Here is an 18,254-nt window from a genome sequence, read left to right as displayed (position 1 = left end):
CTTGCCATTCCCACAGTTGGCATATCTACATGTGTATTATAACATTCTGTAATGAGATTGATAAATCTCAATTAAATATTATTTCTCACAATGCAACAGAAACAGAATTCACAGAGACTACTATTTTAAGTAAATACAGATACATATTCAGCAGTTGTGAAAATGTCAGCAACAGTATACTGTTCAGCTTTTGGAATATTAATTCCCAAACAAACTTATTACACATTATAACTTACCATTTGATATTCCTTTATATTTATTTATATTGGTATGTATATGTATGTGTATGTATGCTTTTATTGTATGTATGTGCTTGTATGTGCTGTATATATGTATATTTTCCCTTGACCTTTTATGTTGTCAGACTTATTATTATATAGGTCTGATTGTATTAAATACATTTAGATTATTTTGTGTTTTGTTGTAGCCCTGATGAAAGCGATTGGAGTGTTTTCTGGCCCCCGAAACGTGTTGGCTATTTGTTAGCGCAAACCAACAAATGAATTTGGTCTGGCGTTCCTTCCATTGGTGCATGTTTTATCAAGCAACAGCATTCTGTTCAGCTTTTGGAATATTTTCAAATTTGTAAGTGCACAGTGCAACCATAGTCTGATAGCTCTTTGCTTTAAACCCTGTAAAAGAGGTTGCACGCTCACAGATGGATCCATAAGTTATGTAGTACACTAAAGCAACCACGTAAGTTGAGTAGAACTCAAACATCTGTTACTCTTTGTGGATTGTTTTTCATATCAGGATTGAATGTCCTTGTATAAGCTAATTTTATGGGAAAATTTGGTATCAGGACACAGTCTACCAGACCATGACTCCTGTTTTTTTCATGGGAACTACTGTAAGCCATACACTGTAAGATTTCTCTCAAAATCTACATCCACGCTAAATAGGGAAAATGGAGGACTCTCTCCTGCCAGGTATTGTATTCTGTTCAACTGAAATCTTTCCGCCTGTCTCCCTCAATTTTTATATTGAAGGATATTGGGTAGGAGGATCCTCTAAGGATACACCATACACAGCTCACAGCTCAACATACACGGCTCACATTTTGGCCAAATCATTGGGAACAGGTTCAAAATTCACTACTTGTGTGGCCAGCTATAGACGTAGTACATTGGCCACTCTACTGCTTAAGGGGCTTGATTTACTAAAGGCAGATAAACAGTTTGCTTTACAAAGAAGTTGTAATTTGCAAGGAAATTTTCCCCAGAACTTAGTGAATGAGGTGACATTTTGCTGATTTCCATCATCCAAATCAGTGGTCTACAAATTGCGGCCTGCAGGCCAGATGTGGCCCTTTGCTTGTCTTTATTGGGCCCTTGGGACACTGTTCCTCCCACTGATACGAGGCACTTTTCTTCCACTGACACCCACAATGGGGAACTATTCCCTACACTGACACCAATGATAGGTCACTACTCTTTTCACCAACAATGGGGCGCTGTTCATTCCACTGACACAAACAATGGGACACCATTTCTCCCACTGACATAAATGATAGGGTGCTTTTCCTCCTCTTACTGACCGGAGGTGCTATGTCATTTTTTTTAATCCCACTGACCACCAAGCCTGGGACATTGTTGACTCCTACTGATGCTGAGGCTTTTTCTACTTCCACTCGCCACAGTTCTGCCCCCCAAAAGTCTAAAGGACAGTAAACTGGACCTTTGTTTAGAAATTTTCAAGACCCTGATCTAAATCATACAAGTAGCTTGAAGTGGTTGTAAAGTCAGAAGGTTTTTTTATCTTAATGTAATAAGATACAAAAGCTTTCCTTGTGCAGCAGCCCCCCTAATACTTACCTGAGCCCGTCTTGATCCACCGATGCTGCAGGAGTGTCTCGGCTGCCTGGGACTCCCCTCCTCGATGGCTGAGATGGCAGCACAGCACCATTGGCTCCCGCTGCTGTCAATCAAATTCAGTGAGCCAATGAGGAGAGGGGGGGGGCTAGCCGGGCCGTGGCTTCACGCCTGAATAGACACTGGGAGCTGTGGCTCAGCTCAGGTACCCCCATAGCAAGCTGCTTGCTGTGGGGGCACTCATAAGGAGGGAGGGGCCAGGAGCGCCGAAGAGGGACTCGAGAAGAGGAGGATCTGGGCTGCTCTGTGCAAAACATTACACAGAGGAGGTAAGTATTACATGTTTGTTATTTCAACAAAAAAAAAAACCTTACACTTTACAATCACTTTAAACTTTCAAGGATGCAACACATGTAATTTAAATCAACCACAGTGGACTTAATGTGGACTCAATGACTAACGCTGAATCGGTCAAAATTTGATCAATGGGTTGCTCTGGCAGTACAATCTGGCTGAACAAACTTCAATCTGAAGATCGAAGGAGCCAGATGGAAAATTGTCAATCAGCTACAGCCACTGTCTGGGTATTCTGACAGTCACATGCACCAGCAGTCAGAATACAATATCCAGCAGAGCAGATTGTCCATCCACTCTGTTTAGCGTGGATGGAAGGCACAGGCCGTGTATGGCCAACTTTACAGCTTTACCTGGATAGAATTAGCAGTTCATTGATTGGTTTTGTTGCTTGTGATGTTGTTCAAAGTTTCAGCTGCTGTATACTGTAGATATATGCTTTCCAATATATCCATTTTATATTATTTTCTTTAAATGTAATTAATGGGGAAAGAAACTGTAGTGTTTGTACAACATGGTTGCCATTGTGACATGATGAAAAGACCAATTTAGGATCTTGCCTGTAGTGTGTATAAAGATAAATTACATCATTGTCAGCTTCACTGAAGCTAATTGACTCTATTCAAAGTGTCTAATCCCGAGAAGCTGTTTTGTATCAGTGAAACCCTCTAGTGCTAGGTACTACCCCATTTAATGTCTGCATGCCTGCACTCCCAGAGCCCCTCAACCTGTCCGAATGGCAGACCTCCTTCTGTTATCATTAGTGCTCTAATCATGTTCTTTATACATCACACAATTAACAACTTAAAATGTTTAGAGATATTTTCTAAAGGGTGATAAAGTACAGAGCTTTAAGCCCTATAGCACATTCCTTTGACTACTGTGAAATTTAGAGACCTGCTATTCACTTTTGCAGATAAACTGTGCAGAGCAATAAAGGAACTAAGAACTCTTGAAACTTCTTCACACCGGCTGGCCATTGTCGATGACTATCTGTTTTTCAGAAGCACATCGGCAATTGAATAATTGCTTGTTTCAAACTTCTGCACCATGGATCTCTGTTGTTTGAAGGAAAGCTGTACTGGGAGGAAAACGGAGGCTGCCATTGACTGATCCAATGGCAATAATATTATCTGAGTCATGGACCTGGAAAAGGTATGAAGATCGGGTGTTTTGACTTTCCTTACTTTTTTTTTACTACATACATGTGGTAGGTCAGTGACTCTGAAAGTGTTGAAGCTAAAGACATCCAGGCAGCCACATTTTTATTTGGAGATCAGCAATGGTATCCTACATATTTATCTTCATACATGTTTCACCCAATCAGATGCAGACACTGCTTAGGTATTTTGACAGCTGGTCATTCTACCAACAGTCATCAGATATCCAGTTATCCAAGGGCAGCTTTGCCTTAAGTAATAAAGAAAGACCTCTACCATTATGGCCACCTCCACAGAGAGATAAAGGAGCAGAACAATCATGAAAAAAACATCCAAGAGGTGCAGGGACTTTGATGTGAGTTTGTACAAATTAGTGAGAGGACAAAAACATTTGGAGAGCTCACTGGCTCAGGTTAGGCTGCTCACAACAACAGATGAGGATATCCGCCAGTTAGTACCCCAGCAGGTTACACACATGCAGTAATGGAAGTTCAAATGTATTTATTAGTTCATACTAAAAAAAAAAGCCAACGCATTTCAGAATTAGAACCCCCATTATCAGGGCTACAGCAAAGCCCAATATAATATAAGTGTAAATGGGACAGATACAACCATAAGTCTAACAATGGCCTCCATATGCATCTTTCTGGTTTAACCGCACAGAGGTTGCAATAAACATTTCTTTTCTTTTTCTAAGTACAGCATTTTCAGCATGTATCTTATGAGTTTTAGTCACACTATCATTTTTATCTGTATGTTTTTTTCATTAATGGTTGTTGGATTAAGGATTTAGTTGCACAATTTATGAGATAGCTGTATTTAAACAATGTTCTAACTTTTTTTTAAACATCTGTGCAATTTATTATTGAATTTTGTTTCATTTTTTATTGTTTTATCTCATGTGTATTTGTCTTAATTATATACAATGGTATAAGTCTCCATTCCCACTAGAGCGACTTGTCAGCCTGACAAGTCGCGGTCCCTCGCGGTCCATTGACTGCTACAGGACCCGTTCTAATAGGAGCGACACAAATCGCTCCGACTTAGAAAAAGGGTCCTGTACTACTTCGGGGCGACTTGCATAGACATTCATTATATGAAGTCCGTGCAAGTCGCGCCAAAGTCGCGGTGCACGGGACTTCACAAGTCGCCCCCGAAGTAGTACAGAGTTGTGCCGCTGCAGTGTGAATGGGCTCTAATGGTACGTATTGACCATGTAGCATCTGATAATAATAATTCTAAAAATGAACCTATCACACACTAGGTTAGGGGGAGAGAAGGGTGGGAGAAGTGGGGGGGGGGGGAGGGGGAGTAGAGGGAAGGCTTGTAGCAATAGATAGGCATACAGTAAAACCTAAATATAACAGTAATAAAGGTGCTGCAACTTACTATAGCAACAACAAGTCACATTTAGGGAATTACCAATCTCAGCTTCCACTCTATGGACATCCAGCTCCATGCATCCACCTGAAGTCTTCTGACTGCAGCAGCAGCAGCCCACCACTAGGGGAGATTAGGAAAAGCCCACAACGCCACGAGATAAAAAAGGAGCATTAGCACCAGACTTGTATAAAGTACTCAAAATTTCTACTTGAGTAAAAGTACAAGTGCTCGATCAAAAAGTGACTTGAGTAGAAGTGGAAGTGCTCGCAGAAAAAGTTACTTAAGTAGAAGTACTAAAGTATTCAACATTTTTTTTACTTAAGTATTGCAAGTAGTTTTTTCAAAAAATTTGCTACTTAAGTACTAAAAGTAAAAAGTACCAGTAGTTTTGAAAAAAAATTTCTACTCAAGTACTGAAAGTAGAAGTACAAGTACTGTGTTATGTAGTTATTAAAGAAAGAAGTCAAAAGTTTGAACATCATATTGTTTTTTATTATTTCAAATGATTTATTCAAATGATTAACCCAAAGGACAATCACAATTCCTTAGGCTGTAACTTTTTGTAAACAAAACACAGATAAAGTATGTCCCTCCCTTCCCCTTTTAAAACATCCACCTTTTAAAGCATCCACCTTTTAAAGCCAGGGGTGGTCTCCTTCCTGAGCTTCCTCACTCTCACAGCCAGGCAGATCACTTGAAGTTGAAGGGCCAGGGGTGGAAGGTGGTGTTTTTGGTTCGTCCATCTTTTCAGCTGATCAAAAGGCAGAACAGGAGCATGCGCAGTCTTCTCAATCGCGGTTTGATTTGATTTGCTCAAATGATGATGATGTGCCAGGCCAGCTTCATCAAACCTACAACGCTTAAAGTGAAAAATGCATCAAAAACTACTAACAAAGTGGCTGTGCTAAAAATGCTAATAAAGTGCCTGCAATTATATATATTCTTCTTGTATTCAAAATCATCGCCCACAGTATCAAAAATAAAGTGACATGTCTGTGCTAAATGCAGTGCAAATTATTCCCACAATGTAAATGTAATTCATATAAAATATATATGACAATACCACAATAAAATAAGTTGTGATTGTGAATAAGTTAGGTGCAAGTTTAAGTGTGTAAACTAAACTTTATAAGGAAAAGTCCATAACTGAATTCCAGTGTGCAATCTAAGAAGTGCTTGTCACTTGCTGTCAGATGCTTCCACCTTTCTTCTGTGATCTGCTCAAGTAAAGTGGTGGACTGGATGGCCTCTCTCTCTGCCTCTCACCTTAGTAGCACTGGCACTGCACTGGTTCAAAAAGCTGTCAATATTATTTTCATTATAAGAACTTGTCAGAACATGCTTCCACCACCTGTCCTTCACACTAGTGCTCATTTGCTTTGCTCAAGTCAAGTGCCACTGCCAGTGGCCACTGCAGTGCAGGCACAGCCGCAGAGGCAGGCTGCAGGAAGCACAGGCACCACCACAACACAACACTTATGGTCCATGGACCATGAATGGTCGGATAATCATCATAGCCGTCAGTCTCACTCTTCTTGGTTCAAAAAAGCCACCAATGACCCGTGTGTATATAATATATTAATATTTTATATTGATTATTTGATTCTCAAATGGCACATTTGCCATGGCAAGGATTAGGCCCTCTCCACGGTCCACCTCACTCACCTCATAGAGAAGAAGATGAGATAACGAAGAAAATGCTCCGAGTCCTGCTCCCGCGTCCGGCCGCCCGCGTCACAACTCCTCTGAGTAAGGGCCCTAAGGGGTGGAGTCTGAGTGACACACAACACGTCTAGAGGCAGAGACCTCGAACGGGAAGACGGCAGCACGGCTCCTCCTGTGCGGTCTTAACTTGATGATCATTACAGTGATTCCGCGGGCTGAGGCGCGAGCGAGGCTGTGGGATTGATTGAATTGAGTTGGGCTGCCTACTGCTACACGCTACCTACTACTAAATTGTGAGTCAGTATATTTTATTTCATTTTTATATATAAAAGCGGTATTGTTGAGCACTACTAGCCACTAGATCTCCTGGCTGTCACTTTGTCACATGTTGGGGAATCACAGCGGCTCGGCTCCAGAAGTGGCGGGTGTCCCCGTCATCCTGCCAGGGCCACCAAGAAGTTCATCAAGGAGGAGAGGACCAATGAGATTGAGAATTGAAATAATTAAATATATATGGCTTTTTGAACCAGTGCAGTCAGTGCCACAGTGCCACCCAGACGCTATCCACCAGTGCCACCACCATTAAGTGTGTTGGTCGGTCACTCGAGCACTGAAGGAGGTGGAAGCATCTGACAAGTGAAGTGACACTTTAGATTTGCACACTGGAATTCATTTATGGACTTTTCGTTATAGATAGGTTTACACACTTCAACTTGTTGCACGCACCTGACCTAACTTATTTCATAACTTATTTTATTGTGATTTATTGTCATATTTTATATGAATTGAATTTACTGTTACATTGTGGGAATAAATTATTTTCACTGCATTTAGGCTTTAACACATTGATGTCACTTTATTTTTGATACTGTGTGGAGTGTGGGCAGGGCACTGGGGGCAACGATGATATAACGATTGCACAGGCACTTTATTTGCACAGCCAAGTTGTGTTTGTTAGTAGTTTCTTGATGCACTTTAAGCGCTGTAGCACAATTTATTTGTTTGTTTCATATTTTCTTTTTATTGGAAAGATTTGGTATAGCAGCTTTTATTATACACAGCCTTTATTTTCGTATGCGCTGATTTACAAATGACATTATACACATTTTTTTGAGCTTTATGCAACCTGCCATCTACTGTTCTGGCAGTGGTAATTTTTTTAAAAGTAACTATGCAGCACAAAAAAAAAATACTTGAGTAGAAGTATCGAAATCATCAAAAAAATGTAGTGAAGTAAAAGTAGAAGTAGGAGAAAAAAATTCTACTCTAGGAAAGTACAGATACCGCATTTCGGTACTTAAGTACAGTACTTAAGTAGTTCTACTTTGTTACTATACATCTCTGATTAGCACAAGTTGCTGAATACCAAAACAGGCCAGATATATTGTAGTAATATATTACTGATGCATAAGAATCACATAAAAATGATAAAAAAACATTCAGATGCCAAGTAGTAAAAACATATACAGCAGTGCACTCAGATAGCTGAAACCGGAACTGGTGGTATGACGTCAGAGTATAGCTCTGCCAAAAATGCGTTTCATGCCAATGCACGTCTTCGGGGGATGCTAGTGATTTATACTTTTAATACATTTATTTGCACTCTTTTATCCTTTGGTCTGGTGTTTCTTGCATTACTTAATTTTTTTTTTGGTAACAATACAGAACTAGGCATACATTGCCAGTAATTAGGAAGATATGGTGGAGAGAGCCTACAGGAAAGGTCTAGCGATTGGCTGAGCGTACCCTGACGTAATTTCCGGCCGGTGAAGCGCACGCTGCGGAAGCAGCGAAACCACCGTGCCGCGGTCTATTTGCTTTAACATTAGCTACAATTGTAAGTAGGTTTCTTTGGTGAATAAAAGTTTTTTATGAACATACTTCACTATGGATGGCCTTTTATTCCTATGAGGTGACTCGGAATTGAAGGAGGAGCAACATACAGGATCTCTCCCATATAATTGTGGATTCCAGGCTAAGAGAAAAAGGCGGTGATTACAACACAGGATTTCTATGGAAAGTATATATACCAACGAGTTGTGGTAAGTAGATAACCACAGGGGGAGTACCCCAATTCATGTATATTAGTGAAGCACAGAAGCACTTTTTCTGCACCTGATGGACACTATTATATGGACTAATAGTTATAATTTATGAATGGACTGAACACACTGTTTTATATTGCAATTTTAATAATTTTTTCTGCACTAATTTTAGCTTATTTTGCACAATTTATGCATGAGGTTGCACAGAGGTATCAGTTTGTATTGCAATATTTGCACATTTATTTGCACAATTTTGGCATATTTTGCACAATACATGCACTAGATTGCACAGAGAAATTAGTATATTGAGAGCAGCGCTGCAATATTAGGTTTCTATCACTTTAAAGGCACTAGCACTTTAAAGCGGAGTTCCACCCTAAAATTACACTTACCTCCATCTTCATGCCCAAGGTCACCTGAAAAACAAATGGATAATGACAATTTTACTATATAAATATACTCACCTCCCCTCGGCGGCCACGGCGATTCCTCACTTCCTGGCTTGCAATGATTCCTGGGAGCTGAACGTCATCGCTCTCAGGAATCAATGCGCCTGCACCGCCCCCGACATCAGTTCCGGTGCAGGCGCCGTCATACCTTGCTAAACAGCTTCTGGGCATGCCCAGAAGCTGTGCAGGGATGACGCTGCGGCACCGGAAGTGACGGCGGGGCCGGTGCACTGCATCGTGGGACCGAAGAAGACGGAAGAGGACACAGAAGAGGATCGCGCTGGCTTCCAGCTGCCCACACCTGAGATGGCAGCGCTGGACAATACATTTTCAAGGTAAGTATTTCTTCTAAAAGGTAAGTGCAACCCGGGACAGATCAGAGGCTATCCATTGTGGAATGCACTAGCCCTGACTGTCCCGGGGGTATTTTTATTAAAAAAACGTTCCCAGGGTGGAACTCCTCTTTAACTTGCAGCAAGCAGCCACTGATTATTTTGAATTTATTTAAATTATCATTAAATTTTTACACGTATAAACACTTACCATAAGCGCGAGGTTATACCGTTATACAATACAGAACAAGGCATACATTGCCAGTAATTAGGAAGATATGCTGGAGAGAGCCTACAGGAAATATTGGTGACTAGTCCTTCACCCTCTGCTTGCCTTTTTTGGGCACAACTTTCACAGTACAGGTCCTTTTTAAAATAAAAGTTACATATCGTCCTGTGCAGAAAAGAAAGCAACCCACTGTCACATTACTGTCTATTTTTCTCAAGCATCACAACCATAACTTAATGTGTGTACTACTGTGGGTGTAAACATGGCTATAAGTGTCATAAATAGTTTTTCTTTTAACAAGTGTTGCATTTGCAACAAATTCATTTTAGCTGGTCCTTTAGGCATTTGTATTGACATCCTTTAATTGCTTACTGACAGCAGTTAGATGAGTGTGTTTGCCCTAAATATCACTTAAGAGTTATTTGTGGAGTTGCAGTTAATAGTTTTGCAACTCATTTATCACATCCTGCTTCTTATGACTCATCTTCCAACTTTTTTTGTACCTCAACCTCCTTGTGTTTTATCCATTCCATTCATGCCATCTTTGATCCCTCAAAGGTTCAGCTAATGTTTTCTTGAGGTTTACAGATACCTATGTCATTTTTAATTATAGGCTTGTAAATAGTGTTCTGCTCTTTCATCTGTCGTTTAATTTTTTTTTCTTGGTAAAATTTTAAGCAAAGGTCATACTTAGGTTTCTTAATGAAGGAATTAGATTATAATTTTAAAAGGAAAAAGACTCATTACTGCGGAGTGTCTGGGGGACATTGCCTTAAAGCAGGGGTTCTTAATGGGGGTATCTATATCTCTTAGGCTCCATGCACACTGGCTTAAAAATCGCTGCTACTACTGGAGTTTTGACTTTTGCCTGTAGAAGCAGCTCAGAGTTTTTCTATGTGTCCATGCACATTAGGAAAATTAGAGGCATATTTTAGGCTCAATGTTTAGAGGCAGGGAAAAAAAAACTTTCTGGCTTGCTTTTCTGAGTGGAGTTTTCTGGCCAAACTCTCCTAAACTCGTCTAAACTTTGTACAAAAAACACTCTATATGAGCTTTTTTCTGCCATTGCTTTTTTTTTATGCTCAGTGTGCATGGATACTGAAAACTGGGGTGATTCCACACAAATTGCTGTTGATTATTACTTGTAAGAATTGATGCCTCTACTAATACAACTACCTAATTCAGTGGAGTCTGGAATGAAAGGTATTTGAGGGTAGTAGGTATGACGCTGCTCTATTATTTATAAATGCTTGGTGCCCTGTGCAAAATAATCCTTCAGTGAATAACACTTGTAATTTAAAGTGACCAGTGCTCTTCTAAAATAGGCAAATTAACAAATAGTCTTTGATATATGTAGATAAAACTTGGATGAATAGTCAATAAATGATGTGAAAGGTGCTCTTTAATTGTGCATATCACAAATTCATGCTTGTGCTGGCACTTTTCTTATGGCGCTTTTCCACTGCATGGAACCGAACGGTTCGGCTCGCTTTTGTGCTTTTCCACTGCTGGTACCGCATGGTATGGTGTAGGAACGGTTCGGTACGGTACGGTACGGTACGGCAGCGCTTTTCCACAGCATGGAACCGAACGGTACGGCTCTCAAAAACAGTACCACCTCGATTGTGGTTCCAAGAGGTACCATACCCGGTGCCATATCCCACAATCCTTTGCATGCAGTCACTACTAGCCACTGATTGGTCAGAGAATCCCACCCACCCCATTGTTATCCCACCCACTTAACTTTAGTACTACTTTAGTGGAAAAGCAAACCATACCGTACCGTACTGAACCGTTCCAACACCATACCATGCGGTACCAGCAGTGGAAAAGCAAACCGGGCCAAGCAGGGCCGAGTAGAGCCGAGCCTGTACTTGCAGTGGAAAAGTGCCATTAGTGCTCCCCCTGTGTTACTGAACTTACCAGAAGGCTCTACTCCCTAGGGGGTGTCTCATTTTTGCAGTTTATGCCACTGTGTAGAAGATCCAGATTCATGCCTTTATGTATCTCTCCTCTCCTTCCTCTTTTAGAAATTCCCCTCCGTCTCATTCACATGCAGAGAAAAATTACAGCCCATAGCACAATACCGTTTGCACTCTGTTTATTTCGATCAAACAGCTGGAAATGTATTCACAACTTGTCTGCATTCAGTAGTTATTTAAAAACCAGGAAGTCAGCTAAACGTCATCAGGTGTGGCCGCTCTTGATGAGGTGGTGCTGACGAAACGCGTAGGAAAAAGCTTCCAGCGTCATTGCGTCACTTCCTGCTGAAGCCATAGAGCGCATGGCATCCTGGACTTCTTGGTTTTTAAATGCTTACTGAATGCAGACAAATTGTGAGTACTTTTCCAGCTGTTTGAATGAAATAAACAGAGTGAGAATGGTATTGTGCGATGGGATGCAATTTTTCTCTGCATGTGGATGAGAAGGAGGGGCTGAATTTCTAAAAGAGGAAGTAAAGAAGAGATACATAAAGGTGTGGATCTGGGTCTGCTACACAGTGGCATAAACTGTGAACGTGAAACACCCCCGCCCCCCAGAGTGTAGAGCTTTCTGTTGAGTGCAGTACCATAGGGAGAGCACTAGGAGAAGCACCAGCACAAGCATGAATTTTTCACATGCACTATTGAAGAGCACCTGTCACATAATTTATTGACTATTCATCCAATGATTATCTACATATATCAAAGCCTATTTGTTCTTTTTTTGTTTTTTCAGAATTTTAAAGAGTACTGGTCTCTTTAAATTACAAGTGTTGTTCAATCAAGAATGATTTTGCACAGCAAAGGTTTATCAAATCTCTGTAATTTTTATTTATTTAATTTTGAGTACATTAAGAGCTCCTGTCATTTTACAAATTTTAGTAACAGAGTAAGTTCAAAGAATAAGGTTTGATAACACTGAGGTATAGAAACTAAACTGGAAATTAATTGGACACCAGGGATCTATATTTTTTTTTAAAGGGCACCACACATTTATAAAAAAAAGAGCAGCGCCATACGTACTACCCTCAGTGTGCATGGAGCCTTAGGGGTATAGGACTAAATATCTAAATACTTAAAAAAGACTAAAATAATATTCTCTGCATTATTGAGCCTGAAACTGAAGTGGAGAAAGTGGTTTGATGTGTCAGGTGACATTTAAGTAACATTGTCAGTAAATTTTAGGTTTTGCATTTTTTTACATGTAGCACCCTACAAGTAGGTGCTAGGTAAATGCATAGGGGGCCTTGTCTGCCTAACAGTAGGGTCATGATTGCTTTTTGGTTAGGGTGTCATGGCTTCCAGGTGTGTCTGCTGAGAGGGGAGTCTCCCCACTGGCTCTGTGAGAGGCTTCTCATAGGGCATTGGAGGAAACCCAATCAGGGACACATTCAGGCTTGTAACTACCCCAGAAGGCAGATTCTGCTGCAAAGGATTCTGGGAGTGAGTATTAGTCTGAGGGGAGTGTGTGACTCAGGGTCTTTGGCGGGAGCAAAGTCCCAGGAGGGAGAGAATGGCTGTCTCTCCTCTTGTTTGCGGAAGTGGATGTCTCGGGGTGCTGTCTGGGAATCTAGAGGATGCTTAGTTGAGCTGCAGGGATCCGGTGTGCCGAGAACCAGCGGAGGGAAAGAGGTGTCAAGACCCAGGTAAGCCTACACTGGTCGTGAGTACTGAGGATTGCCCTTTGGGGTCTGCCTAAAGTCAGTGGGGACCACTCCGGAGAAGGTTCTAGGATCCAAGTGTCAGCTAGAGGTAAAGGGGGTGCCTAGATAGAGGACCCTGAAGTGACAGAGGGGGTACCTAATCAGGGGACCCTGAAGAGGTAAAGGGGGCGCCTGCAGTTTGGGCTCTGAAGAGTCAGTGCACTGTGTGTAGTGCATCTGTTAAGAGTTGCAGCCATACAGGAATTCACAACAAGCTATCTCAAGCAAGTGCAAGGCAGGAGGGAGTAGTCAGTGACTTTTGAGTACAAGTATTGTTAGAAGTTCAGTATTCTACAGTCCTGGATCTTCTGGACTTAAGTCGGAGTTCCAGCACAGCTTTCAGAAATACAGTGTGTTCAAAGCGCCAGTAAGTGTTGGCTAGCGTCGGCTGGCGTCAAGACATCGCTAACGGGCATTTTTGCTGCAAAAGTCCCAGAATTGTACATAGTCGAGCCAAAGGAGTATCCCACTCATTCCCTTCTCCCATCCCCTAAATATACAATAAAACAACCAAACAAAGATGCCGGAGTTGTCAATGTCTCAGTTCTCACACCCAGGGTCGCAGCTCACATGGGCTGGAGAGGTAACTGGTAACAATGGCAGACCCACATCAGGCCCAATGCCTGGAAAACCTGCTACATACACAATCACATTGGTCCAGGTTGGATCAATGTAACTATTCATATATAATACATGTGGGATGCCTTTAGATGGTGGAAATCAATTTAGTAGACGCCCCTACTCCAATGATCTCTATTGGCCGGCCTGGTGCCATCTGCAAATACAGGAAGATGGCCACTTGGCATGGGTGCCATTCAGAGAATGCTTTTCATTTCCTCAATTCCTCAGTGAATGCAAAGCATTCTCTGCTTGGATGAGTTTAAGAGGCAGGGCAGTGACATCCTCCAAAAAGAATGGGGGGGGGGGGGGTTGTAGGGAAGAATATGGAATGAATACACCTTATTACTCATTTCCAAAAAGGTGAAATGTACATAGACACATCTTAAAAAAGTCCTATAGAACATGTGCATAATGTCCTTTGAAGTAAATCCAATCGGTCAATCCAGCAGGATCCCCTGCACTTTTTTACATTGCCAAAGCTCTGGAAACCTGTCATTTGGCAACAGGAATGCAGCAGGGAAACATCATTGGGTGTAAAGTTTGGGTGAAAGGTTATGAAGGCTGGATGGAGACAATATATATATTTTTTTATGATAATTATTAAACGTTTTTTTAAGGTGCTAACATTTTTTCCCATGACATTGCCCAGCTCCCCATATCCTTTTTCAATAATAGCGTGCCGTTTTTCCTTCCCTAAACTTTAATGAAGTTTTCCCCTATAAGTTATGGGCTCCTTGACTTCTACTGCATTTGCTGAGCCCATCTCAAACAAAACCTGGCCAGATTTGCTTATCTATACTCCTGAGTAGATTATTAAAGGGTACTTACATATAATTACCTGCTATAGTAAGTCTAGGTATCTGTTTCACTGATTCACAGTGGGGTGGATTTACCCTGATTTACTTATCTTTGATAACATGCAAATTAACTGGAGCATATCCTCCAATAGAAAGCTATTATTCATACTGGTTAACACACCTTTCATTCAGAAATATAGATTGACAGCATTCTCTTGATGAGATTGTGACCCACAATGCACAATTTATTTTACCTTTGTGGACAAATTTCAAACATTTGCGAAGAAATTGCCTAGAACAACTTTATGGGTAACTGTTGAAATATATATATATATATATATATATATATATTTTTTTTTTTTTAAAAAGTAGACATGTTAAAACAGGACCCTGCAAGTTCAATTTCACAAACAAATCAGTCACACACTGTTTAATCAGGTGGAATCATCACACAGTTAGCTGGTCATTAGCCGTGGATTAGATGATATCATCAATTGCTTCTGCAGCCACCCACAGCATTATGACAATTTATCTCCTTGGTAACAACATGCAGAGGGGATAATGTGAATTCCTATCCAGAAAATGACTAGTAAATATATAACTATTTTGAACTTGAAATTCAACAGGAGATACATGGCCATGTAAGTCCCCGTTCACACAGGGGCGACCTGTGAGGCGACCTGGTCGCCTCACAGGTCGCCGTAGGTCGCCTTCCATAGGGAAGCTGCGGACCCATTCTAATAGGAGCGACACAAGTCGCTTCGACTTAGAAAAAGGGTCCGGAGCTTCTTTGGGGCGACCCGGAGCGACCGTCATAGACTTCAATGTTATGAAGTCCGTGCCGGCCGCTCCGAGGTCGCGGGGCGAGCAGCGCGCCGCGACCTCGGAGGTCGCCCCGGGAAGTAGCGTCGCTGCTATGTGAACGGGGCCTTAGTATGAACTGGCTGTTACCAAAGATCTTTAAGGCATATGTTTGCGATGGATAACACTGGGCTGACTCAACAATCCAATTTTAGAGATCTAACAAAAACATATCTACATCTGAATTTTCATTTCCACACCCCCATGCTCAGGGAAATATTTACCATAAGGCCCTAGTATGGCCCCGAACCAGCTGAACAAAAAGCAGTACCAAAAGGTACAATGTACCCATAACCATATACAATGTACCCATAGCCATATACAATGTACCCATAACCATATACAATGTACCCATAGCCATATACAATGTACCCATAACCATATACAATGTACCCATAGCCATATACAATGTACCCATAGCCATATACAATGTACCCATAACCATATACAATGTACCCATAGCCATATAAAATGTACAATGTACCCATAGCCATATACAATGTACCCATAGCCATATACAATGTACCCATAGCCATATAAAATGTACAATGTACCCATAGCCATATACAATGTACCCATAGCCAATGTACCACACCCACATAAAGTTGAATCCAGCAACAAAACTGAAATAAAGGGATAGCAACAGAAACTGTTAAGAGGAGTCGCTTTAGCACAACTAAGAGCAACTCCTTCCTCTTTCTTTGAAGGCTTATGATTGGTGCACTGTAAAGTTAATTTATTACTCTATATATACAGCAGAAGATATACTTCTTCCAGTGTAGCATTTTGAATTCATGGTTTTATGTTCTAAAACTACTGAAAAAGAGAGATGGAGCCTATACAGAATGGCACTATCAGTTATAAGTCATGAGAAGCATCTTCTAAAACAGTCCTGTAGATTAGGACTGCTGGTTTTTCTAGTTATCCATTACATTTGTAATCCATTCATAGAAACCTAATTATTTTAATACCAGTCTGACGTAAAGGCAAATTTGGTTCTTTTCCGTCTCCACTTTACGAAATTTTGCTGAAATTAACCAACATTTTGTGCATGTGTAAGGGTATATACAGAACAAATTAGGTGTAAATATTATGAAGTAATAGGCAGGAGTTGGTATAGGGCAGTGATGGTGAACCTTGGCACCCCAGATGTTTTTGAACTACGTTTCCCATGATGCTCTGCAGTGTAGTTGAGCATCATGGAAAATATAGTTTCAAAACTTCTGGGGTGCCAAGATTTGCCATCACTGGTATAGGGAATATGTAAGTGACCTTTCAGAGATTTGTCTCTTCTTCCCTGGATTTGTATAGAAAAATCCTTTTATTAGGAGTATTTTTTTTTTTCTTATTAGGAAAAAAGGCATAGGATGGTGGAAGGAGAGACTAAGTATACTGCTGCTGCAGAGGAAGAAGCAATGCCTTCTTGCCTCTAGGGAAAAGAATCCAGACACATCATGTGAGATAGGGAGCATAGTAACCACTCCTATAATTTTTGGTGTAGTTGGCAGGATAATGCATCCTGCTGGTGACTATGGACAGAAGTGGAAGCTGTTCTAGAAATGCATTGAAAGAAGAAGTTGTAATGTGTACTGGACTATATTTATCTACCTATGAGGAGTCAGCTACATGGCTGATAGGGACAGCAATTTACCTGCTGCAACATATGGCTTGGAGACAAGGTACTGTACGATCGAGCCAAACTATCTGAATCTTACTGAAGGTGTACAGAGACTGCACGAGGAGTACTGTTCATCATCGGACCCTACTTTTAGCAGCAACCAATTTGGCGGCATGGGAATCTCGGCCTCTTGAACTTGACAGGAATGCCCTATGGTTTTTTTTGGAGACCACCATCTATTCTTGAAGCAGATGTATGCAATATTGGGCTTTGTCAGCAGCTACCTGAGGAAGAAGAGTGTGGATAATTGTATGTAGCACTACTCCCTGGGGAGCTGCTGGTGACGGGTTCCCCTGGGTTACCCATAGCAACAGTACAATAGTTCAGCGACTTTAAAGTGCCTGGCTCAGTCAAGAAACAGTCTAGGGGTTTTGGTTTTTGGATAGGAAAATGGAATGAGTGGGATACTCCAGCTTGAATAAACTATGCACAATTTGCTGGGACGTTTAACTGTACTTGAGTGCGGCAAGGCCGCTGCTTCACCTTGTCAATAGCGATTAAGTAGTAATAAATGAACCGCTTTAGATAAGCTGTACTGTACTGCAGAACACACTTCCCTTCCTAGCACCCCCTTTTGTTCCTATTCTTCAGAGCTTTCTACATGGCACCCCCTTTACTGTCATACTCTTTGTGTGAGCTAGCTTCTTGATCCCCTGACTTCTCTGGAGTGGTCCCCCTTCCTGGACCAGACCCTTTCGCAGGTCCCTCAGTACTCACGGACACGTTTTTCCCAAAAAGACTCTGCCAGCAGCTCCACCGGATCCTCTGACGCTCAGCTCCACACCTGGTTCACTAGGCCGACCGCCTAAGACCACCTTCCTCACACACTGCAGGAGGGGAGACAGCGGTCCACCTCCTCCTGGGACTCTGCTTCCCGCCAAAGACGCCCTGTCACATGTCCCCTCAGTATTTATGGTCAATCCCAGGATGCATTGCAAGAATGCATTCCCACTGGGACTGCCATAAAACATGATGTGTCACTGGCCAGGTTTCCTCCACTGTCCAACAAGCTTCCTCCCTAATAGATCAGGCTTCCCTGATAAGCAGCAGGAGCAATAAATGCTTTACCTAGCACTTACCTAACTAGGAGGGTGCTACATGTACATTGGAAGACCAGCTGGATCATAGGGACAAGGACTATGCCATTACTTCATTTCCAAAGATAGATGTCCCGCAGTGCTGCA

This window comes from Pelophylax lessonae (genome assembly GCF_965119305.1).
Source record: "Pelophylax lessonae genome assembly, chromosome: 5".
In the NCBI taxonomy this organism is placed as follows: domain Eukaryota; kingdom Metazoa; phylum Chordata; class Amphibia; order Anura; family Ranidae; genus Pelophylax; species Pelophylax lessonae.
Note: the sequence above shows the minus strand (reverse complement) of the source record.